Source organism: Lissotriton helveticus, chromosome 10, assembly GCF_964261635.1.
Source record: "Lissotriton helveticus chromosome 10, aLisHel1.1, whole genome shotgun sequence".
NCBI lineage: Eukaryota > Metazoa > Chordata > Amphibia > Caudata > Salamandridae > Lissotriton > Lissotriton helveticus.
The window spans coordinates 226,571,439-226,598,446 of NC_136071.1; the positions used below are offsets into that span (position 1 = coordinate 226,571,439).

Genomic DNA, 27,008 nt, shown 5'->3' on the forward strand with positions numbered 1-27,008 from the left:
AAGTGTGCATGACATCATGGAAGAGGTGACGGGTGTGTCTTTAATGCCGGAGGCTAGGCGATGCCTTCTGAATGTCTGGGAGCCCAATGATTATAGCGTGGCACAGATTTTGTGGGCCACACTTGGTAACATGATCGCCAAGCGGGACATAGCCCAACTGTGGGAGTCCCAGAGGGCACCCTCGTCATCGGCATGGATGGAATGTATGGATTGGTGTATTTTTAGGGAGAAAACGGTATATGTCGCCCGTGGTAGGCCTAGGAAGTGGGGAAAGGTATGGGGTCAGTGGAATGCGTATCGAGGAGAGATTTGCACTCCCCCTTCCGTAGACCCCGTTGCGGTCCCCTTGTCTCCATGACCTCGCACTCTGTGCACCCTTCCCATAGACCACACAGTCTGTTTGTCCACTCTTGGCCCTTCTTTCCACCCCCTCAGGATTTATCCTTCTTTAGGCCAGCCACGTCGGCTCTCCCTCCCCCCCCCTCCCCCCATGCGGGTGGAGATAGTCACTTCGATAACAATCTTACCTCGGACTTTGTTTCTGTGTTGTTTGTTTAAATATAAAATATGATACCTTTTTCTTATCCTCCTACAGCCACCAACCCTGTAACTTGGCATGTGAACGTTGCGATTGATTCTATGGGATTTTGGGCCTAGTATTGTTTTCAATTATGTTGCGAAATATCGCTGACCGGCCCTGTGGGGTTGTAGGTCTGTATTTGTATGACTTTTTCGGTAATAAAGGTATTTAAAAAAAAAAAAAAAAAAAAAAAAAATTGGCAGGCGCTCTGACACACTCTGCCTCAGAGGGTGTGGCCAGCCGGGCACCTTCGATCACATCCTGTGGGACTGCCCGAAGGTGTAACACTTTTGGGAGGGAGTCTTACGTAAAATGAAGGCTGCATTGGGCAAACCGATTCCATTATCCCGAAAGAGAGTGTCCTTAACATATGGGGGCCACAGACCTGAACGAATTGGAATTACAGTGGGCGGCGTTAGCCTTCCTGTTGGCCAAGCGCTCCATTGCGATGAAGTGGGGATCCCCGGAGAGGCCTCTAGTGGTGGGTTGGGTGGCTGAGTTGGATCGCTACATGCTTGCTGAAAAATCGGTGTACAAAATTAGAGGTTGACCCACGAAATGGGACACGAAATGGGGCCACTGGAATAAATTCCGGGGTGAACTGTGTGACTCTCCAACGCTTGAACTGCCAATGTCCCGGACTGGACCAAATTCCTGACATGCTTCTTATGTTATTAAGGTGACTACGATGCAACCAGATTCAGCTGTATGATTTCTATATGTGACTGATTTATTGACTTTGCTGTCTTTTGAATAAAATCTTATTTTAATAACTTAACCTCAGATTGTGAGATAACTCTGAGGTGAGGTGGAATAGGCTTTGGCAAAGTAAATAGGTCTCTATTATAGAAGCCATTGGCTTTGCCAATATGTTTTAGCCATGATGTACACCAGCTAGGTAGCTGTCCAGCCTGGCTAAAAGTTAGTGGCAGAAAGGAGAGTGGCACAGAGTAATGTAAAATAGAGTGGTGTAGAGTAGAGTGACTGTTATGGAGTGGCGTGGAGAGGTGTAGAATGAAGTGGAGTTGAGTTTCATTGCGTGGCATAGAATGGAGTGGCAGTGCTCTGGAGAGTCGTGGAGTGAGTTTAGTGTTGTAGAGTGGAAGGGCATAGCGTGGAATAGAATGTTGTAGAGTTGAGGGGAGCATAGTGTCAGTGTTGACGGGTGGAACAGAGTTTTGTGGAGTGGTGTATAGCACAGTGCAATGGTGTAGAGGGTGTTGTGTTGGGTGTTGTAGAGTGGTGTACAGCAGAGAAGAATGTTGTATAGTGGAGTGGCAGAGAGTGGAGCAGTGTAGCAGAATGGAATGGCGTAGAGTGGAGTACAGTGGAATAGAGTGGAGTAGTGGGTCGTAGAAAAGAGTGGAGTTAAGTGGCATAGAAGGAGTTGTGTAGAGCGTCAGAGTGGAGTAGTGTCGCAGGGTGGCATAGAGTGGCATAAAGTGGAGTGGCATAGAGTGGAGTAGAGTTTAACTGAGTATAGCGTTGGATACTGGAGTGTTGTAGAGTGGAGCAGAGTGGCCTAGAGTGTAGTGGCTAAAGTACAGTGGTGCAGAGTAGATAGCATTGAGTGCAGTGGCTTACAATGCATTGGTTTTCAGTAAAGTGGTGTAGAGAGCATTGGCGTAGAGAGGTACAGAGTGGAGTGGTGCACCGTACATTGCAGTGGCATAGAGTGCAATGGCATAGAGTGGAGTGGTTAAATTATTCCTTGGTAATCTAAACTCACAGATGCACACAATATCACATCCTATCCAAAAGAGATTTATATTTGCAAAGCCACAAATAGAATAGGTAAATACAGAAAGAAAGCACAAACAAACTCAACATGAATAATAGTCAATATAATTCATTTTTATTAAAAGACAATATAGGTCAAGTTAAAAATATAATAAAATCAAATTTAAAAGCATGGTGTATCAAATCAATTTTATATCTAAACATACAATCAAGAGCGCAAATTCATACACTATTGTTGCCTTGTTGGATGAAAAGGGACCAACTGGCCTTCACTCTTCTAGCATTATAGGCCACCTCTCTTGACATTGGGGAACCAGTCCAAGCCAGTTAGTCTCACCTTCGGGAGGTGTTGGCTTTGATCATGCCTTTTGGTGATGTTGGACAGCAACAGCTAGGTGATGTGCAGAATTGCCTAAATTTTCAAATGAAAACAAGCATTAGAAATGCAATCGGGCTCGGATTTATTTGAGTTTGAGCTAATGGCATTGTAAATGCCAATGTATTGTTGCTATGTGTTATGGAGTGTGTTCATGTGGTGTGTACTGCCAGTGATCTCCTTGTGAGTGTGAGAATATTGCACCGTTACTGCCTGTGATGTCCTTCTTGTGAGTGTGAGAAGCTTGCACCTCTGCTGCCTGTGGTCTCCTTGTGAGTGTAAGAAGCTTGCACTGCTGCTGCCTGTGATGTCGTTCTTGTGAGTGGGAGAAGATTGCACCTCAGCTGCCTGTGGTCTCCTTGTGAGTGTAAGAAGCCTGCACAGCTGCTGCCTGTGATGTCCTACTCACTACTCTACTCTACTCACTACTCTGCACTCACTACTCTACTCTGCACTCACTACTCTGCACTCACTACTCTACTCTGCACTCACTACTCTACTCTGCACTCACTACTCTGCACTCACTACTCTGCACTCACTACTCTGCACTCACTACTCTGCACTCACTACTCTCCACTCACTACTCTCCACTCACTACTCTCCACTCACTACTCTGCTCACTACTCACTACTCTGCTCACTACTCACTACTCTGCTCACTACTCTCCACTCACTACTCTCCACTCACTACTCACTACTCACTACTCACTACTCTACTTTCTATTCACTACTCTACTCACTACTCTACTCACTACTCTACTCACTACTCACTACTCTGCACTCACTACTCACTACTCTACTCTACTCACTACTCACTACTCTACTCACTACTCACTACTCTGCACTCACTACTCACTACTCTGCACTCACTACTTTTGATAAAAGTGCTAATTATGAGGCAGATTATGTGGCAAGTTCATAATTATGCTGTAAACCCTGCATCCAAAGTGACAGAATTGCATATTTTGCTGACACTCGCAATTTTCTATTAATGCTAGCTGACCCGCATCTAGGCGCCACAATGATTGGCGCATATGAATCAAGAAACTGAAGTCATTTTAAGTGAGGGAGTCACAGCTCGAAAAACAACGTGTCTCGCAAGTTAGAAACGAAACCCGCACAGAAATGTACGCACAATATTGGAGCCGGCTTGCACTGATATATTGAAATTGCATTTATATAGCGCTTCCTATTTGGCAGCATTTTGAAACTCCTGTGCAAGCTGATTCAGATTGCACTGCGCCCTTAAAGCACCCCTAGCTCACAAGGCGCCATGCTACAATAGGTAAGCTGTTTTTTTTACCTTTACATTTTGTCTTCTCTTCTTTCAAACAATTCCTAGTGCTACGCGTTAACAACAATCTGTAGACATGTTTTTTACTACCTCAGACCTAAGTTCCTGTTACTCATTTTATGTCGTTGATACATTTCGAAAAGGATGCTGGTTTCTTTGGAACGTTTGCAAGTTACAACTAATAGAACAATGCATTCAGAACTGTGTAGGCAGCTCAGGAGAATAGTGTACCTGCTGCAGAATTCCGTATGAAGATTCAAGCCTTCATGCTTCTGAGGTCGATAAAATCGAGTGTCCCTGATTTATAAACCAGCGCTTCTCCGTTGGGCAGCGAGCGCTGGTAGTCACAAGGCAAAGACAACCGATTAATAAAATGAAAATCTGTATTTATTGTCAATAGCTGACTAATACCCCTTCGTGCATGAGTGTGGGTTAAATATGTGTACATTGAATTCGATACTAAGCCTCTGGGATGGGTGGGAACAAATCGACATGCTCGCCGAACGCAAGATTTATCCCCCTGACAGCTCCTCGGCACTGGAACAGTAAAACTCCAAATGAAAGAAGCAAGCTGCCGAAACCGCGATAAACCCATTCATCCCCTGAATAAATATGCTCGGACTTGCACCCACCCACAGGAGGCGCAAACAAACACCGAGGCCCTTAAAACCACTTTTAAAGCTGCACGACCTCCACCGCCTCCCGCCCGGTGCGCGTGCCAACTGTAACATGATGCCACGGCCATGTGTGTGTGTGTTTATGACTTTGTATGCAATGCCATGGTGAACGCGCTCGCACCATCTGGATTGCATTACACGGGCACTCTGACAGCTCCTAATTAAGATTAATCACTCGGCCGTGCTCGTTCGCGCACACAATATGCCACATTGGCCACGCGTAAATTACTTATAGCCTATCAGGTCAACGCTACAAAAAAAACAGCACAGCGAAGACGAATCACTAGGCAGATACCAGAAAACACTAAGGAATGTGCCTGGAAAGAGCCCTTTCTGAATTCCTTCTTCTTTTGAACACATAAGATCTCGGGAAGCTCCGCCTCCCCACTTCGTGGAGGCGGAGGCCCGAGCCCTAAAAAGGGCAAGAAAAGCTGACATGTTGTGGCTTTGGTATTTTGTAAATGCTGAGTTTAGTTCTACCATTCCACCCATCACTTTGGTATTTTTTTACTACATCAGTGTAACGCCTTTTATGAGATAGGTATGCACAGATGTGGGGCCCATGCACACCGTGCTACTGAAACCAAGCTATTCCTGATTAACCGCATGCGTGCGGCATGATTTCCGCCCGTACGCTGGATTTTGCGGATTCGCATGTTACGTGACGAGCTGGGCTCGTCATGAGCGTGCGAGGAGGCTACCTCATGACGAGCCCAGCTCGTCATGAGCGTCGAAGGGGTTAAGGAGTTGCTTGTGTTCTGGTTCAGGGAGGACCTGGACTGGCAGTGGGAGCTGAACTGTTCAGGGAGGACCTGGAATGGCAGTTGGAGCTGAACTGTTCCTATTGGAGCAGGGTCAAGACGATTTATACACAACTAGGTCAAAACTGAGGAGGCATAATGTGGAAAATAACAATGGACTGGAATGTGGCCCTGTGTAATTACCTGTGGCGGAGACTAATTTAAGCATTCCATTCAAACTTTGTTTTGTACACTTCAGTATAGAATGATGTGGGGTGTGTTTTTTATGGCAGGGTGACAATTTTCTGATGGTCCTCCTTACAAAGAAACATGTAGGCGTGGGGTACAGTGGGGTAGCTGGTGGGTGAGTGCAGATGAAGCAATGGACAGTGGGTGGGGAGTGAAAAGCAGCACACGAGGGAGAGCAACAGCGGGACTGGGGTAAAGGCAGCAAGGGAAGGCCAGCTGGAAGGGATGAGCCCACAAGTAAAGGCACACGGTAGGGGGGCTGGTGGGGGAGATGCACAGAAGAGGGAGAGCTGGAAACTGCATACACTTTCTTAGGGTGGTTAAGCAAAAAGAAAACAAATAATTCCTTAAGAGTAAACAGTGAGTGAGTCAATCCAATGGAAGGTAAAAATGCTATGTGGCTGAGGAGAGACAAATACAAGATGGACAATCTGTGGTAATTAAAGCCATTGAACAAGAAACAAACAAATGAGCGACACTGAAGCCAACCAATGGTAAGCGATGGGCGATTTGTAGGCCCGTAATAGGTCCTTTTATTGCAACCAGACCGCTTGTGCGGTCTGGTAGTTGCAAACTAAAAAGATGGAACAATGGGCTGTAATCAAGGCTAAAATGCACATTGCATTTTTATGGAAATGTGGGGGTGGATAACAGTGCCCCCCAAAATCACTTTTAAAAGACTTTTTAAATATTCAGAAACATTTTAAAAATTAATCAGCCTTGGTGAGGTAGGCAAAGTAGTGCCTTTATTTTTTCCTTAGAATATTAAATTCCACATCTCTTTTAGGTCGAAGCCTACCCGACATCACAGCTGTCTGGTTTACTAACAACATCTTGGGGACATTCAGAAAGCTTCCCTGGGAATGCTTTCTACCCGTTGCTAACCAATGGCTTTTTGGTTTCTAACTCGCATTTTCTTGCTTTATATTTGCTGGCTTTAGTTGTTTTAGGCTGTCCAGCTTTAGTTCTTTTCTTCCTTGCCCCAACCTTATTTACAGGGTCCTTCTGAGTGCTTCTTATATGTAAACAGGTCTTTAAATCTTATATTTATCTGGTCAATTTGGCTGTGCACTCAAGATTGAGGTCAAATGTCAGGCTTCATCTTACGAGGGAGCTTGGTGTGTACTTTTCTTTCTCAGACTTCAAAGCGAGAGGATTTATGTGATTGATAATCATGCTGGCTACTGGGGATAATTCTGAAGTGCGGTGGTGTAGCGGGGCGAGGCTGCGTGCTGTAGGAGACTGCGCTGCAGGAGACTGGTGGGCTCCTGGTTCTGACCCGGTACGACCTCCTTCCTTACAGACAGAACCATGGGGAACGGAGTCCGAGGATCACGACGATGAAGAACGCGGCTCCTTTAAGTGGATCTACAAGGAGGAGGAGGATCCGCCCAGAGGACACGTCAGCAGGACCGGATTGGCCAAAAGACAGGAAGCGATGTGGATGGCGTGTGACGTCACCCCCGAAGTGCCGGAGAGGAGTGAAGACGGAGAACCAGAGACCGGAGACGGGAGAATCGAAGGAAGAAGCGGAGAACCCGAAGAACAGCTGGGAGCAAGCGGAGGAGCGGCCGAGGGAAAGCCAGGAGGCCAACGACCCTGCGAGTCGCCGTGCCACTCTCCCGGGGGAGGAGCGTGGCTTGCCCAGGTACGTCAGCGTATGGCGGCTTGGGTGGGGAGCAAGCGTGTAACATAGTGTAAAAAGCCCCCGTTTGAGATCCTGCGTCTCCCCCCCCCCTCTTGTGTCCGTTTACCCCGCGTTTATCCTCACAGTCTGTTTCCTCCCCTCACCCCAGCACTGAAGTGTGCTAGAGTTGTGTGATCACTGGTGGTTTGCTCTCCCAACTCACTACACCTGGGTCCCCCGGTGCATGCATTCCCCGCGGACATTGGAACTAACGGCCCCTTTCTGTTGGTCTCCCCTTTCCCTGGGTTACCTGAGCCAAGACGACGGCCAAACACCACAACCGTGACCAGACCTCGAAGGGGCAGCAACACCCAGCCTAAGAGGAAGAACACCCGAACGTCACAACGGAACCCAGTCAGTTCGCGAGGGAGAGACTTACGTTCAGAACAAGGAGAACTCTCATGTTAAAAACCCAACGTGGAATACCAATAAAGCCCTCGTTAACCCCAAGAAGTAGTGTCCTGCCTGTTCCTACCCCACCAACCGATACCGCCCCAACCCCTGGTATACAGGGCCAGTCCACAGTGGTGTCAGAAGTGGGGTCTACTCCCTCGAAGCAAGACCCGATCATGGACCACGTGATCCAGACATTAATAGATGGGCAACAAAAACTAGAATCAGTACAGCGGATGCAGACCGAGCCCTGTTTCGCAGCACCATGACCCAGCAAATGGACAATTTGCAGAAAGTGGTGGCATCCCCAGGAACAGTTATGTCGGCAGATCGACGGCCTCTCGGACCCCATCCTTCGGGGGTATCCCTGCAGAAGTATGTAGTGGGCGAAGACCCGGATGCCTTCCTGGTCAATTTCGAAAGAGCTGCACGCGCATGTGGGTGGCCAGAGGACAAGTGGCCTTTCTTTCTCGCTCCCTTGTTGACGGGAGAAGCGCAGACAGCATACCAGGTCGCTAACCAATCGGGAACAGCCCCCTATGTCGAGATCAAGGGGGTGATCCTGGACCACCTTGGTATGGACGCAGAAGCCTACAGACTTAGGTTTCGTAAGGAAAAAGGAATCACAGGAGAAAACCCGAAGACGTTATATCTACGTCTGAAAATGGCGGCGGAAAAGTGGTTGAGACCCGAAACCCGGAGTAAAGAAGAAGTCATGACAAGCATCATCCTGGAACAGTTCATGGAAACACTGCCCTACGGCACCCAAAGGTGGTTGAGGCAACATCCAGGTCTAACTGCAGCTCAGGCGATTGAAATGGCGGCCAACTATACAAGGGCCGCTCCACGATCCTTTCCCTGGGAACCGGAGAAGCAGTCCAAAACCACCGTCCCTCCGCCCAAACCAGAAAAAAAAAAAGGCCGTCTTTGAACCCCTGAAAACACGGCCCTTCCGGCCGGACATATCCCCTCTACGAGGGCCTCAGTGCTTCGAATGTGGGGAGTGGGGCCACATCGCACGGTTGTGCCCCAGAAGAAAACCAACGGAGGAACCCATGGAAGTGGGTTACATTCCCAAGGCCGTGATGTACAGCGCAGAGATGGGGCCTTCCTACTACGTAAGGGTACGGGTAAACCACACTCCAGTAAAGGCACTCCTAGACTCGGGCTGTAGACAGTCTGTAATACGGGGGATACTGGTGCATCCATCACAGATAGGGCAGGAGGGTGAAGTACACATAAGGTGCGTCCATGGGGATGTCAAGACATATCCAATTGCCCGTATTACCATACACTCAACGGGGAGGGATCCCTGTACGGTAAAGGTTGGAGTGGTGGGTGCCTTGCCTGAAGAACTGATATTAGGGGTGGACAATCCACAGTTCCTGGCCTTGTTCAAACGGGAGCTAAACAAACTACCGGCCGAGGCCTACCTGTCCTCCGAACCATGGGTCATAGACAGGGGGTTTAAGTTCGCACAGTCCAATGACCCTTCTCTCCTGAACGCGTGGGAGGCCGCCCACATCGCCCAGACCACGGGAGCGCCTCAGAGATATCCCCGCTTCACTACGGAAAACGACCTGTTATATCGGGAGGGTAAGGAGGGAGAGCCCAGGCAACTGGTGGTACCAAGTGACTTCCGAGAACAGATATTGTTCTACGCCCACACACATTTGACAGCAGGACATAGTGGGACAGAGAAGACCACACAAAATATACTACGCTTATTCTACTGGCCAGGGATCTACAAAGAGACCGAGACTTATTGTCAACAATGTGAGGTGTGCCAGAGGAAGAACATGTCCAGACCCCCAGCGATCCCGTTACAACCACTGCCCGTGATAGGCAATCCATGGGAACGCGTCGGCATGGACCTCATAGGGCCACTGCCCCGCTCCTCAAGGGGACATACCTACGCCCTAGTGGTGGTGGATTATTCCACCCGTTTCCCGGAGGCCTTTCCATTAAGCAGCCCCACTACGAAGAACGTAGCCGAAAAACTCGTTGAGTTATTTTCAAGGGTTGGGTTTCCCCGTGAGATCCTGACGGATCAGGGGACGCCCTTTGTGTCTCGCATGATGAGAGAGGTATGCAAATCATTGGACCTCCAACACATCCGCACGTCTGCGTACCACCCCCAAACGGATGGCTTGGTGGAGAGGTACAACAGGACTCTCAAATCCACCCTCAAGAAACTACTGTCCTCTGAGAATAAGGACTGGGACCGAATGCTCCCGTTGGCACTGTACGTAGTAAGGGCACAGGTCCAAAGCAGCCTTGGATGCTCGCCCTTTGAAATGCTGTATGGCAGGCAACCAAGGTCCCTGCTCGACATAACCAAGGAAGCATGGGAGCATGAGGAGGCCAACGAACAGCGGTCCCTCCTGGACTATACCCAGCAATTGAGGTCGCGATTGGGGAAACTGAGGGAACTGGCGTATTCAAACCTGCAGTCGGCACAAACACGACAAAAGCGACAGTACGATAAAGGGAAACGCTGGAGAACCATGAATCAAGGTGACTGGGCTCTAGTGCTGCTTCCTTCCTCCACCCAGAAATTCAGGAGCGAATGGAAGGGGCCGTATCGTGTTCTAGAGAAGATCGGCAATACCACCTACCGGCTACTTATGTCTCCCACCCGCAAGCAGACCTTTCACATGAATCTCTTAAAGAAATGGCTGGGTCCTATACCTCGATCAGCCAATTTGACCCTTCCAGAAGGGGGCGATAAATCAATCCTATCCGACCTACCCATCAACCCGGAGTTGTCCGACAAGGAGAAACAGGAACTGTTGAGCGACCTCCGCCCTTTTTCCCCCTTGTTCTCCGACACTCCTGGTTGCACTCACTTGGCAGAGCACGAGATTCATACAACCCCGGGTAGCATGGTAAAGCTAAGAGCCTATCGCATACCAGCAGCAAAAAGGGCTGACGTGAGGAAGGAAGTCGCGAGCATGTTAGACCTCGGCGTCATCAGACCCTCAAAAAGCAACTGGTCCTCCCCAATCGTTATGGTGCCCAAACCTGATGGGTCCACCCGTTTTTGTATGGACTTCAGGGCACTAAACGCCGTCTCCTCCTTCGATGCGTTCCCCATACCCAGGGTGGACGAATTGATTGAGCGAATAGGAGAAGCCAAGTACATAACAACACTGGATCTGACAAAGGGATACTGGCAGGTGCCCTTGAGAGAGGAGGACCGCCACAAGACCGCCTTTGCCACTGAGGAGGGGTTATACGAGTTCAATGTCCTTCCCTTTGGCCTACACGGGGCGCCTGCCACGTTCCAGAGGCTCATGAACACGGTGTTATCCCCTCATGTCGGCTACAGCTCCGTATATTTGGATGACATAGTCATTTTCAGTCATACCTGGAAAGAGCACCGAGAACATGTCACCAGGGTTATGGCCTCTTTGAGAGACGCCCGATTGCACGTGAACGCCAAGAAATCCAGAGCGGCTTACTCAAAAGTGAAGTACCTTGGGTTCATGTTAGGGGACGGAGTAATAGAGCCCCAAGAGGAGAAAATCAAGGCCATCACCGAAACCCCGTTTCCGTCAACAAAAAGGGAACTTAGGGCCTTTTTAGGCCTCATGGGCTACTATCGGCGATTCGTAGAGAACTTTGCCGATATTGCCACCCCCCTGACTAACCTACTCCAAAAAAACGTCAGAAATACCCTGCCTGTCCCTCCTACACAGGAAGCCAAAGCAGCCTTCGAACGACTGAAGAATGCCATCACAACCAGTCCGGTGTTAATACCCCCAGACTTCGATAAACCATTCATGCTAGCCACAGATGCGTCTGACTCAGGGGTAGGGGCAGTACTGTCACAAATAGGGGAAGACAATAAGGAACACCCGATTCTGTATATAAGCAGGAAACTACACCCCCGGGAAAAAAGGTACCCCACAGTCGAAAAGGAGTGTCTGGCGATCCGATGGGCAGTGGAGAAGCTACGTTATTATCTGGAGGGGAAGGCCTTTACCCTGTACTCCGATCATGCCCCTTTGCAATGGATGCATAAGAACAGGACACAGAATGCTAGGATACTGCGGTGGTTCCTCTTCCTCCAGCCTTATGCATTTACGGTCGTACATAGGAAAGGGAGGGACAACGGGAACGCCGATTTCCTCTCTCGCATGCCTGTTCTCCCCAACCGGGAGAAAGCAGGGGGGGGAGGTGTGTAGCAGGGCGAGGCCGCGTGCTGTAGGAGACTGCGCTGCAGGAGACTGGTGGGCTCCTGGTTCTGACCCGGTACGACCTCCTTCCTTACAGACAGAACCATGGGGAACGGAGTCCGAGGATCACGACGATGAAGAACGCGGCTCCTTTAAGTGGATCTACAAGGAGGAGGAGGATCCGCCCAGAGGACACGTCAGCAGGACCGGATTGGCCAAAAGACAGGAAGCGATGTGGATGGCGTGTGACGTCACCCCCGAAGTGCCGGAGAGGAGTGAAGACGGAGAACCAGAGACCGGAGACGGGAGAATCGAAGGAAGAAGCGGAGAACCCGAAGAACAGCTGGGAGCAAGCGGAGGAGCGGCCGAGGGAAAGCCAGGAGGCCAACGACCCTGCGAGTCGCCGTGCCACTCTCCCGGGGGAGGAGCGTGGCTTGCCCAGGTACGTCAGCGTATGGCGGCTTGGGTGGGGAGCAAGCGTGTAACATAGTGTAAAAAGCCCCCGTTTGAGATCCTGCGTCTCCCCCCCCCTCTTGTGTCCGTTTACCCCGCGTTTATCCTCACAGTCTATTTCCTCCCCTCACCCCAGCACTGAAGTGTGCTAGAGTTGTGTGATCACTGGTGGTTTGCTCTCCCAACTCACTACACCTGGGTCCCCCGGTGCATGCATTCCCCGCGGACATTGGAACTAACGGCCCCTTTCTGTTGGTCTCCCCTTTCCCTGGGTTACCGGAGCCAAGACGACGGCCAAACACCACAACCGTGACCAGACCTCGAAGGGGCAGCAACACCCAGCCTAAGAGGAAGAACACCCGAACGTCACAACGGAACCCAGTCAGTTCGCGAGGGAGAGACTTACGTTCAGAACAAGGAGAACTCTCATGTTAAAAACCCAACGTGGAATACCAATAAAGCCCTCGTTAACCCCAAGAAGTAGTGTCCTGCCTGTTCCTACCCCACCAACCGATACCGCCCCAACCCCTGGTATACAGGGCCAGTCCACAGGTGGAAACACATTTTAAAATCATCAAAACAAATCAGTACACTAGGTGACATTTCCACATATAATTTGTGCGCTGTATACTTTTATCAGTAAAGCTGTATGTCTGTTCAAATATAATGGTCATTTCAATTGCAGATGTGTTGTCTGTAATGGCAGTGCACTCCCACACAATGCATACTCCACTTTACCTCACCCCACTCTACTTTGCACCACTCTATTCCACAGCAACTGCACTCTATTCTGCACCATTCCATTCTACGCCACTTCAGTCTACGCTGCTCTACTCTATTACACATCTCTGCATTCTACACCACACAACTCTATACAATTCTACTCTGCAACTCTCCACTCTATGCCACTGCATACCATGCAAATGCACTCTTCTCTGTACCACTCCCCTCTACGCCAGTGCACTATATGCCAATCACTCTACGACACTCTAATCTACTCTGCACCAATGCACTCTATGCTACTGCACTCTACCCAGCACCACTCCAAACTACCGTGCACCATTCCACTCCAAGTCACTTCACTCTATTCTGCAACAATCTACTCTGTGCCATTCCACTCTACCCTACGCATTGCATTCTGCTCTAACCACCGCACTCTATGCCAATTCACTCTACACCAGCTTACTCAAAAACAATGCACTCTACGCCAAACCTACTCTGCACCACTGCACTTTACGCCACTATAATCTGCTCTGCAATACTCTATGCCACTGTACTCTACACCATTCTTCTCTCCGCCACTGTACTCCACACCACTCTAGGCTAAATGTACTCTATGCCACTCTACTGTACACCACTGCACTCTATGACAGTCTACTCAGCAACACTCTTACTCTCTGCCACTGAACTCTGCCACTGAACTCTACGCCACTGTACTCTGTCCCCGCACTGTAGACCATTGCAGTCTACTCTGCACCACTCTTCTCTAAGCCACTCGATTCTGCATCGCTCCACTTTACGCAACTCCATCCTGCACCACTCCACTCTGCATCTCTCCGCTATACGCCCCTGCACTCTATGCCACTACACTCTACTCTAAAACAATACACTCTGTGCCACTCCACTCTGTACAACTCTACTCTACGGATTGCAATCTACTCTAACCACTACACTCTAAACCACTTTACTCAAAAACAATGCACTCTAGGACATTGCTCTCGATGCCAATCTACACTGCACTCTACGCCACTATACTCTGCAACACTCTATGCCACTGCACTCTACACCACTGTACTCTACCTCACTGTGCTTTACACTACTTTACTCAAAACCAATACATACTACCTACTGCACTGTATGCCACTGTATTTCACTCTGCATAATTCCGCCCGATACCACTGCACTATATGCCAATGCACTCTACTCCACTTTACTCAAAACCAATACACTCTACCCACTTCACTGTACGCCACTACACTGTACTCTATGACACTGCACTCTGCACCACTCTACTCCACTGCACTCTACTTTGCGCCACTGCGCCACTCCACTCTACACCTCTGTATTATACTCTGCATAACTATGCCGACGCACTCAACTTTACTATGCACCACTACACTCTACAACACTCCAGTCTAGGTCACTTCACTACACTCTACACCACTCCACTCTATGCCAGTGCACACTACACCACTTCACTCTGCTCTGAAACAATCTACTCTGCACTCTACCCAGTGTACTCTAAACCACTTTACTCAAAACCGATGCACTCTATGCCAACTCCTCTGCGCCACTGCACTCTATGTCACTTTACTCTACTATGCAACAATCTATACCACTGCACTGGACGCCCCACTACACCAATGCGCTTTACGTCACTGCACTCTACGTCCCACTAATCTACTCTGCACCACTGTACTCTATGCCTCTGCACTCTAACCAGCACCACTTCTTTCTATGCCACTTCCCTCTACTCTGTACTACTCTACTCTAAGCACTGCACTCTAACTACTGCACCCTATGCCAATGCACTCTACACCACTTTACTCGAAAACAATGCACTCTAAGCCACTGCCCTCTATGCCAATCTACTCTCCCCCACTGCACTCTACGCCAATATACTCGGCGCCACTGAACTCTATACCATTGTACTCTACGCCAATGCTCTTTATGCCATATTGTTAAACTCTGCACCAGTGTACTCTATGCCACTGTACTCTGCAGTACTCCACTGCAACTCAATGCCAGTGCACTCTATGCTACTCTACTATACACCACGGCACTCTACAACAGTCTACTTTGCAGTACTGCACTCTGACACTGAACTCTATAGCACTCTACCCTGTCACTGCACTGTACACCACTGCAGTCTACTATGCACCGCTCCACTCTGCACCGCTCCAATCTACTCTGCACTGTATGGCACTCTACTCTATGCCACTTCACTCTACTTTAAACAATCTACATTACACCACTGTATTCCACTCTGCACTATTCCACTCTACACCACTGCACTGTACATCAATGCACTCTACTTTATACCACTACACTCTAAGTCACTCTACGCCACTCTACATCACTGCACTCTACACCGCTCCAGCCTAGGCCACTCCACTACACTCTGCACCACTCCACTCTATGCCAGTGCAATTTGCACCAATACTCTATGCCACTCCACTCTACCCTGCAGCACCCCACTCTACTCTGAAACAATCTACTCTAGACCACAATATTCTGTGCCCCTACTCTGAGCTGCGACACTCTACTCTACACAACTGAACTTTACGCCCCTCTACTCTAAACTACAGCACTCTACCCAATGTACTCTAAACCGCTTTACACAAAACCGATGCACAATGCCAACTACTCTGGGCCACTTTACTCTACTGTGCAACACTCTACATCACTGCAGTCTACTTCAAAGCACTCTACACAACTGAACACTGTGCCACATTACACCACTGCACTCTGTGTCACTGCACTCTACTCCACTCGATTCGATTCATAAACTTTATTCGATTCAAAATAATAGAATCACAAAAGTGTACAGACCTTAATTTAAAAGCATATTGACACCAATAGGTCAGGATAATTCATTCTACAATTTATAAATAAGAATCTAAAGTAGAAGTAAAAATTTCCAAAGGAACTTATACAAATATTACATATCATTTATCAATTAATCACACCCTGTACCAAAAAAAAAAAGGTATTAACCAAACTAACAATGCCGTTTCCTAAATTGTAATGACAGTCGTATGAAACTTAACATGGCGCAGCATACTCCACTCTATTCCACTCTGCATCATGGTACTGTATGCTGCTGCTTTCTACAGCACTCTACTCTGCAACACTCTACGCCAATGCACTCTACACTACTGCGCTTGAAGATACCCTACTATGCAAGACTGCACTCTCTGCCGCTAAACTCTATGCTGCACTGCACCACTGCACTCTACACTTAACTACTCATCTCTATGCCAATGCACTCTATGCCACTCTACACCTCTGCACTCTATCCTGCACCACTTCACTCTACTCTGAAACAATCTACTCTACGCCACTACAGTCTATGCCACTCTACCCTGCGCCACTCTTCTCCGCACCACTATATGCCAATGCACTCTATACCACTTTACTCAAAACCAATGCATTGTAAGCCACTCCACTCAATGCGATCTACTCTGCACCACTGTACTTTATGCCACTTCACTCTAGGCCACTCTGCTCCACTCTACAACACTCCAGTGTCCCACGCTATACTCAGTTAAACTCTACCCCACTCTATGCCACTCTGTGACACTACTCCACTCTACAACGCTCTACACAACTCCTTCTATACCACTTTGCTCCGCTCTTTTCTACAACACACCACTCCACTCTGCTCCAGTCTAGTACTCCACTCTAAGCCACTCCACCCTACTCAATTCCACTCTACTACACTGCTCCACTCTCTGCCACTCTACTATACAAGTCTTCTCCGCTCTACACCACTCGTCACAACACCCTCTACACCATTCCACTGTGCTCTACACCACTCCACAAAACTGTGCCACTCCTCTACACACACACTATACTCCACAACACTCTACTCCCTCCAAGACACTCCACAACACTATACCACCCAATTCTACGCCACTCCATGACACTCCACTCTACACTACACCTCTCCACTCTCCTTTACACCACTAAATTTTAGCTACGCTGAACAGCTGCCAAGCTGGTGTACAGCATGGCTAAAACATGTTGGCTAAGCCAATACCTTCTATAATAGAGACCTATTTACTTTGCCAAACCATATAACACCTCACCTCTGAGTTATTTGACAATCGGAGGTTAAGATGGTCTACGAAGTCTAAGTGCCCCAACCACACACATCCCTCTAACCCTTGCACCAGGCTTTCTGCACGCCCCATACCCATTGGAACCTCACCATTAGTGGCCTCTACACACCAAAGATGGAAAACCCCACCCCACCCCACCCTAACAACCTCTCTCGGCGATTCAGAGTAAATTACATGGATTTTCTATCCCCATTACTCTCATATGACCCAACATATGCCATAAACACAGATAATGTGTGCCTAATTGAGGCAATCCACTCAGACCCTCCCGCTACCATTTTTAAAAGATCTGTTGAAAGCCACACGCTCATCTTACATTGAATAATAGGCATAGAGGCCTCCATCATTAATCTAGGACTCCGGCGTCCCAGTCTAGGAAATTGGAATTTCTATATAGGAATCTTGTTCCCTTTTAATATGTGCCTGTATGATACTGTGCCCGATTTGGACAAGGTCCTGAAGAAGGTGGTTCACGTCCTGTTAACCCACCGAAACGCGCGTCAACCTCGTGTGTCCAGACCCGTTTATCATTTTTTCATCTTGGTGGAAATTATTTATATCTTATGTTTCCCGTCAATTCCAGATGTGCATAAGTATCTTGTATGAATGTGAACGAGTGTGAGGAATGTATGAATTGTAAGAAGATTTAATATTTTGGTGAACAATTACATTGTATTTAATTTTGCATGGTTGTTTATATGTATATATTCTTAAAAAAACAAAAACAATTGTATCTATTCATACAAATGACATTTAAGGTCTTGGAAAAAAAAAGGAAATAAGAAAATCATGAAAATAATAAATATGGCCTCAAAAAATAATGATGATGTTGTAATGGTGGAAATATTTGATGTTTGCCATATCTGTATACACATACCAGTTTTAATCTTTTGGCAAAAGAAATATAGGTATATGCGGAGTGTTTTCATTTTGGTCTCATAAGCCCCCTCTTACTCCCAGACCTCATTCGTTTTTCAGAGGGGATCCCTTGCTCTCTTATTGAAGGCGAGCATGGTTCCAACCAGTCCACAGAAGGTACATGTTCAAGTCAGAATCTAATCTAGGGAAATAAAATGTACTGGAAAACCAGTATACACAGGATCGCTAGAATACTCGTCTTTTGAATTCTTCTGCTAAACTCTTTAGGTACCTGAGTCGCTCTCCACTATTCAATGTGCTTGTTTCTGTCCTAGCCGCTATGTGATTTCATTATGTTGCGGGAAATAATTGACAAGTTCCTGAAATAGTAATACAGCGCTATTTTTACTGCACCGTACCACACATTTTCTTTACTACCCGTGTAATGCATTCTGCTACCTCAAAGGATATGCCCCGAGCATTTTAGATCTATCAAAATATCCAGACGATATTTAGCTGTCGCTGCAGGGGCACATGCTGAAAGACAATCCTGAAACTCACAAGATTACTACAACATGTCCGCAATGTACACGTTTATTGCAATGGAGCCCTGAAAGTGCAGTCTCCAGACAAAAACAAGCATTGTTGTCTGATTTCCTGGCACCAACATCCACGTCCTATCAGATAACCTTGAACCTATCTGTACGAAAAATGTGAGCAATGATGCAACAAAAGCATGTGACTGGACCCATCCTGCTACCATTTAACACACTTTGTGTATTTTGGCACGCTTGCTTTCTGGCTTCCTGCAAACAATATGTTGAACGTTGCGCTAGGACATGGCAGCCTAGAGATCAATTTAAACCGCAAGCCATAACGTATTCATTTAAATAATTGTCGGTTGTACTTACAAGTGGGCTTTAGCCACTCGGTAAGCAAAAGAAGAGAACACAAACCCAATATCACCAAGAAGAGATTTCCCTAATTTTGTTGTTATTAACAGGTAACAGTAAAACACAGACCGCCTTCCTCCCAAGAACAGTCCCCATGGACACTAATATCCTTAAAGCCCACGGCAGCAGCACATTATACCTACCATAAAGGTCATTTCCATCAAGAATACAGGACTGGGTCAAGGCAAGTCCTTGAAAGGGGGCGAGACCAACAGTTTAAATCCTATTTGGTTGTCAGTCTCTTGAAAAGGAGGACCCTGCATGGGAGAGGGTGTGGCATAACGGGTAGAGCAGTCGACCTCGAAGGTGGGGAACCGCTTTTGAGTCTCGGCAGGGACGCTCAACATCCTGTGATTCTGGGCAAATCGCTTAAACTCCCCGTGCCTCACAAAATGAATGTGTCCTTGTGAAACACAACTGGTGCTCGTGCTCCAATACCTTCGGGTCGAATTCACGTTATATAAAACTCCCAAATAAAGGGGCCGATTAGGATGGCGGACGGACTTGCGTCCGTCCGCCACCCCAGAGGTGGAGGGACCGTCCGCAGGGGCAGCGGCGGTCCCTCCGTGCAAATTAGGATGTGACCGCCACCCTGGCGGTCACATCCTGTATGTTTTAACATTGCGGCGGGTGCTGCTTGAAGCAGCACCCGCCGCAATGTTAAAACTGCATGTGTTACATTTACATGCACAAAGCGGCAGGCACCGCGCGGTGCCTGCCGCTTTGTGCATGTAAATGTTGGGGGGTACCTATGTGCACCCCCCCGACACCCTGGGGGCCCGCAACGGGCCCCCAAAAGCCAAAGTCCACATGCTTTTCCACGGCGGAAAAGCCGCCGCGGAAAAGCATGTGTTCGTGCAATTCCTAATTTGGCTGACGGTGTCTTGCAGACACCGTCACCAAATAGCCCTCCTCACACCGCGGATCAGCGGCGGACGGACCTGCCGTCCGCCGCTGGTCCAACCGCACTCCCACCGCCATCCTGATCTGGCGGTGGGTCTTCTATTGCACTGCGGCGGATAATCCGCATACTCCGGGCCGGCGGTGGCTTCCGCCGGCCCGGAGTATGCGGATTATCCGCAATCATAATGAGGCCCAAAGTAAGGATTAAGCTACTTTGTAGGTAGTGATGTTTAGCACAACGCTGTGTTACTCTGCAGGTACTTCACGGATTGAAGATAACTTTATGAAATGGGCTAATGCTTTCAGTGATACAAGTTATTTTAAATATTAGGGGAAGAGTGACCACGGAACGTTTCATTGCCTACATCAGATGTGGGTGTATATGACTAAAGCAGGTGAGGTTACTTTAATATGGGGGCTGGGTTACGTTACATTTGCAAGCCACTTAAGAGTCCACTCTATGACCCAGACAGTTCCTCTAGCCTTCCTTCTGTAGTATTCTGTGTTGAAAGATCACATTTCACAAGTCTGAAAATGCACATTTAAAGCAAGATATTCACAGGTATCTCCTATGATTTGATCAGTGTTCATCAATCATTTCAAAGCTCAATACCAAGCAACAAGCTGCAACTACTTGTTAGGATTTGATTCATGCGGAATAGACTACAGAAAACAAAATCGGTATTATTCTTTTGTGAAATAAATAATAGCCATTTGGATTGTACGGCCATAAACCAAGTTGAAATCAGAGGAGCCTTATTTATCCAACTCAAAGATGTCCTTTTATCAACTTAATTTGGGTTGACAGCATTTAAACTTACGAACTATAGGTTATACACAGATCTCCACCATTGATGTTCAGCTTGCTGAGCCAGCTATTTTAACAGCTTCTTGTTCAAAGCAGAAACACTATGAATAACATTTATTGGTTGCATCTTTTGAGAAACAAACAATCCTCTGCATCAGTGCAGGTTGTGAAAATAAATTTGAACTTACAAAGTATGCATTACCTTCAAGTACCTTGAAAAGAAAAAAACACCAATAAGCGCAGACAAACTTTACATAAATGGCACCTTAATTTCAGTTTTTCTTTAACACAAATTCCACAACTAAAAAACTCGCAGCAGCTACGTAGCAACACATTCTTAAAGCTTCTAGAGGTAGGTTGTTTATATCATCGGTGGGCGTCCACATACATGCAAAGAATATTACCTGCTGCCACATGCAAAACTATTAAACTACAGTAATCTGAAACCCGTAAAAGCAATTTACCAATTTAGATCCACTGATTGAGGGGCCTCCATACTGAGAGTGACAAGAAGCCGACTTTCGCAAGGATACATAAATGCCATTACTCTTGCATAAAAGCTGTGACCGTATAAAATACACTAAAAGTATATGGGATAGCTTATTCCAAAGGATGCCTATGAAACGATCACAGAAGCAAACCAAAAACCCTCTTCAAACTCTTAAATGACTTAAGCCCAGAGCTACTGTCACAGAACCACAAGCATCCAAAACATTTTAAGCGCAAGATGAGAAAAAAAAACAGTATTTGCATAAAAAATAAGCACCTCAACAATGCCTTGACACTGTGCAAAAGGTCTACTTACCTTGAATTCTGGTCACATCACTATGTACTTTCAGACGCTGTTCCTTTAAGCTATATCAAAATACACCTGCAGCAAGAACAGCTCCAGTATACTCTGTTTATAAGCACACTGAAGCTGTATTTTGCAAACAGTTCTTGCACGCCCTCAAACCATTGCACAGAAAAATATCAACACAACAGCGCGAGGGGAAAAGGCTCCTCCTTAGTTTCAGCCTGCTGGAAAAACATGAGTGAGAGAAAAGAGGAGTCACCACAAGCAAGCTAAGAGAGGGACTACGTTTAATATCCTGAACTGATCAATGTTGATCGTGGTCAAAAGGCATTGGCTGCCTGGGAAACAGAGGAAAATCCAAACAATTTACAGTCAAAATAGCTAATTTACCTAGGAGGAACAGAGATTATGAGAATACATCCTAATGGGCTCTGCAACAGGATACAGAAGGGTGACTGTGGTGAGGAAAATCACACTATTGTGACCCAGTCCAAGCCAGAGAGAAACAAATCAAGATGACGCCTGCAGGCAACTGCCAAAAGCAACCACCCACAGCAAGGATGCAAAATAAATCAGCATTTTGGTGAACTATAAGGTATGATAAGATCAAAAGGGCATAATGCTCAGGACATTTCAGTAAACAGTTGAGGTGGCTAGTCAACAGTAGCAAAAAGATCTCTACCCAATAGGAAATGCAAAGATGCCAAATGCGGGTCAAAGGTTCTTGGCCTGGCTTCACAACCTGATTAGATTGTTGATAACATAGACAAATCATTACAGCTTCCAGTGATCAAGTGGCTGGAGCTTATGAATGTGTTAAATAAAATGCCCCATTTATTTTGTCATGATTGCCTACATGCTGTAAAGCCCGTGACCGATCTGCTTTTTTTTTCTTTCCACTTGACACTGAAGCAGCATGCTAATGACACACAGTGTCAAGAACAAATATTAACCAAATAACTAACAGAAATTAAAGCCTTCGGAAATGGGATAAATGTTTCCATTGTGCACCACAGAATAAAACTGCAGTTTTGCCTACTCCGTGGGTTAGGCAACTTTTTCTGCAGATACTAAAGAAAATGTAGCCAAAATGATAAAACAATGACCAGTTGAAACCAATCTACTGGATCAGCGGATAAAAAAAACACATGGTATTGAAGAAACAGTTGAGTCCAGGCACGACCAGTAAGGAGCAGGGGCATAAAAACGGTTCCAAAGAGGTCATTAGCATAATTTAAGAAATTGTGTATAAGGGTGGTATCTATAAAAAAAAAAATAAAGGCACACAGAAGTAGAGACTGCTGTACAACAAGAACAATGGGCCATGAGAGTTGCAATTTGCTTAACTTGTGAATGAGGGCCATATTTCCAGAATGGCGGTCAACTAAGCAACTCCGAAGCAAAATACTGCTGGCCACGAGTTTGATGCATGGCACAGTGAACCCATTTTGTCACTCTCTGGGGAGATAAACCGAGTACCACTTACATGACTACAACTTTGTCAACGCCTGTTATTTACACTGTTCCGTCTGCAGAGGAGACAAGCACAGGAAGATTCATAGTTCCTTAAATGTAATATCATGCTCATATGCCGTTTTGAATTCTAAAGAGCCTTTTAAATAATCTGTAGAAGACGACTTCGCGATTCCTACATTATTTTTCCCCAATTGTTTTATTGTTTTTGTCAAAATGTACACTTTTTGGTTTCTTAATTGGTCTAATGTGACAATCAACCTTTCTTTTACTACAGAAAAATGGATATATATGACAGCACTGAAGCCCCTACACTGCAAAAATCACTACCAAATTCTTCCTTAACTACCAGAATTCAAGTGTTTCAAGGGCGCATTGACGGGTAGGGCCATCAGTTGCACTGTATACATGTATGAAGGTCATATTACATCCGTTGAAAGTCGAGTATACTTTTAAAACAGACACTTCCGTCGCATCGGTAGCACACAACTGTCAAAGAAAATAATTATTAACAGGCACTGATTGGCCGGTGCCACAGTAGGGTGGGGGCGCTGTGACGATCATGAGGATTGCTACCAACAGATTTCTAGCCATGAACTGCCCTTCACTCCTGGAGCCTTTTATGACTTACATCTTCTTTAATTCTCATGTGTGTGCCCTTCCAGCCTGGCTGCGGCGACAGAGCCCATTTACAAACAGATGCTGCTGCTGCCGCCTGCTGGAAGACATAAAGCAAATATTTATGGAAACCCATGCGCTTAGGGCTGCTATAGCACCAATCACTGCTAGAGCACAGTGGGGTAGATCGGTGTGTGGGAACTCAGAGCAGAAGCCTCTCTGAATTTCACGTTCACTATACTGGCAACAGAACGGTTCAAAAACATGTTATTAAAAAAGTGTCGCAAAGTTCATTATAAACAGAAACATTGTTGTATTAATAAAAAAATAAAAATTAAGAGTTATAGTTAGTTCTTGTGATGAGTACATAAGAAGTATCATGTCTGCTCTTAGAGCACCAGAACCCCATGAACAAATTAAGAGGAAATGGTACCTAGGCTAAAAATAGACTTCTGTTTATTTCTAAGGATCCACGTGCTAAGGCCATCTTCCGCTGTCAAGGGCGGAAGAACTCGAACACCAAAAACAACGTACACCTACTGTACCAAGAAGGAACGGGAAAAAAAAAAAGAGTATTACATCAGATGGGCTACAGAATAAAAATTCACCACCATGGCAATCCCAGCCATCAAACCTTTTCTTTCTATGGCTTTACACCAACCAAACCGACATATTGCCCTTTAACTGCCATTCTCCTTCCTAGGATTACCTCGGGTGGCCAGTAGTCCAGAATGCCTCCGAGGAGCCAGTTATTTGAGAAAGAAATCCGTGGTCCGCTATTTACTCCTTTAACGGACGTCTTCTTTCTTGTATTATTGCAAGCAGGGCCGGCGTGCGAGTGCCTCAGGTGCTCACAACCAATCAAGCAGTTCAACACATATTCGATTGAGCAGTAGTAAAGTGTGGTGACCTTGCATTCGTCGGAAGAACGCTTATTACAGGATTGGCTAATGGAGTTCTTCTTTATTTCCCGTAGGTTGTAGGAACATCTGAGATCGTTGTGGGAGTTTCGATTGGCTGAAGCTTCGTTTACCGATTGTTTCATTGGCTGTGGTGGTTTCTGGGTAGTGGCTTAGAAATTGTACCTGCTGCACGTACGAGCTTCTGTATGAATAGAGCAGGCAGGCATCTGACAGTTCAATGAGTGATTTTTGAGGCCGCATCACAGTGAGTCGGAGCCCGGGCCTAAAGCAGCTTAAAGGGCACCTCAAGCAGTGTGAACGGGCACGATGGTGGTTACCAGGGACTTCAGGGCTGGGTCATTTGGTCACCCTGGGCTCCGCCCCGTATTAGCTTCTGTGGCGCCATCTGCTTTCTAATAGCCATCCGACTCGTGCCGCGACAACGCGTTTCCTCCCACGGCCGTTCCCTTTCTGTACCGCACCCTTCTTGGCCCGTGACGGAACACCGGCACCTGCGCCCTGAGGCCGCGGAGTTTTGGTCCCCGCCTCGAACGTCTCCTTGGCACGCTCCTCCACAGGTCACGGCGAACAAGTCTTGAATGGCCGCTGCCCCACCCCTGACCCGAGCTCATCATGCATAGCTGCCAACGTTTCGAATTGCTATGTGTGACATTCTCATAATTTCAGTGTAATTATGAGGGACATTTCAACGACTACGAGTGACACTTTCTCGCTAGCAAAATCAAGTAACAATCCAAGGTGATTAAGTCCGGTGCGAAGTTTAACTTTTATCCTTATAGGCTGGGCTTTAAGTGGGCCGGTTCTCACCGGTGCTGACCACCGGCAGTTTAAAGGGGGCCTCGAAACGGGGCCCTTTAGGGCTCTGTTTTGAGCCCTGGACGAGGCCGTCCGCTTTTTCCCGGACAGCAGTGACAGGAGGCGCATCGATGTGCGCGTGCTCTTCTCATAGTGGAGAGGTTACGGCATGACGTCATGCCAGGTGAGCGTTGTGGAGGAGGGGAAATCCTTTAAAGAGAGTCATTTTCTCTCTGGATCTCCCTTCTCTTTTTGAAACTCAAGAACAGCAACATTGTCTTGTGTCACCAGGACTTTAAGTGGGAGGTTTTTCAATATTATATACAAGCCATAGTTGCTGCTTTTAAGCTTATGTGTTTAAGCCATCCCCTTAATTACATTGGCCGCGCCCCTTCTCGAGACCCCCCACCCCACCCCACATTGTCTTGTGTCACCAGGGCTTTAAGTGGAAGCTTTTCCAATATTATATACAATCCCATAGTTGCTGCTTTTTTAGCTTATGGGATTGAAGCCATGCCCTTAATTAATTGGCCATGCCCCTTTGAGAGACCCCCCCCCTACTTTTTTCATCCCTCTTAAAGCCCTGCATATAAATCTGGTAGCCTGTAAGTGGTATGCACATGGGGCCTCTCGGCTCCTTGGGTGTGGACAACATAAAATAAGGGTGGCCAACAGCGTCAGTGAAAGACGGTCATTATGTTGGGGGAGGGGGGGCAGACGCACAAGAGTTATGTTAAAGATATGCTCTCACCCAGGGCTTTAAATGGACAGGGTTCTGCCGGTGCTTTAAAAGCAAGTGCCAAGACAGGTACCTATTGGGCTCTCCATTTTTACTACACAACTACCAAAAGGATGGGGAAAAGGGTCATAGGGGAATTTAAAGACCTAGCCTAGGTTATGCCCCCTCCTTAATACTTTTAATACAAGAAAAACCTAGGGGTTTAATATAAAGGGATATATGAAGCCCTCAATCCATAGCTCAAGTTTAATGGATATAGACATTAAGAGTAGGATAAACCATAGCCTGAAATGAGAGGAAGTGTAAGTGGTTGTGAAGAAGTACCCGCTTAGTTCTTAGGATACCCATCAAACAATTGTATGATCAATTATATCATCTGGTCATCCTACAGAGGTAATGAGTCTCTAGATCATTGAGACCAGATTTTACCCTGTTGGAGAGCGGGGTCACTGCCCACAAGCACTAGGTGACCAGTGAAAAACACAAGATGGGTAGAAGTGCAGTGCAAAAGAAATGTGGTGAGAGTAAAATAGGATAGAGGACAGAACAGTACTTTTATTAGGAATATATCCTCTTCCTAATTAAAAACAAAACGAACAGTGCAAAGATGCAGTATGGAAATAAATCACTGCATTAATGGCCAACATGTTTCAACCTATCTGGGAAGGACCCAAGGCTTTCATCAGGACCCCTGTTCATAACAATGCTACTGCTTTGTGAAAAAATAATAATGAGATACCACAAAAGGATACAACGTGTGAATTACAGCTCCTCCGTGTAGAAAGATCCGATACGTGATCTATAAAGACACAAACACCCCCAGTATTCAGGAAATGGACGAATGAAAATCCTGCACTCTATGTCAGTACAATATAAAGGCAAATAAACCACTCACCCAGCTCTACCGGGGAGAAGACCTCACCTCGCCT

At 46.9% G+C, this 27,008-nt stretch overlaps 1 protein-coding gene across 2 annotated transcripts in view; it reads right to left on the bottom strand.

The window, feature by feature from the left end:
- The window catches only part of PRPSAP2 (phosphoribosyl pyrophosphate synthetase associated protein 2), a 444,139-nt gene extending 418,644 nt beyond the window's left edge, over positions 1–25,495 (bottom strand). The window contains exon 1 of one of the 2 annotated variants that reach the window (XM_078665175.1): positions 24,332–25,495. The gene's annotated coding sequence lies outside the window, so the exon portion shown is untranslated. Of the gene's footprint in view, positions 1–21,540; positions 21,562–24,331 lie in introns of those variants that run through there. The other variant, XM_078665176.1, reaches the window with a different exon arrangement.
- Between the last annotated feature and the right edge of the window lie 1,513 nt (positions 25,496–27,008).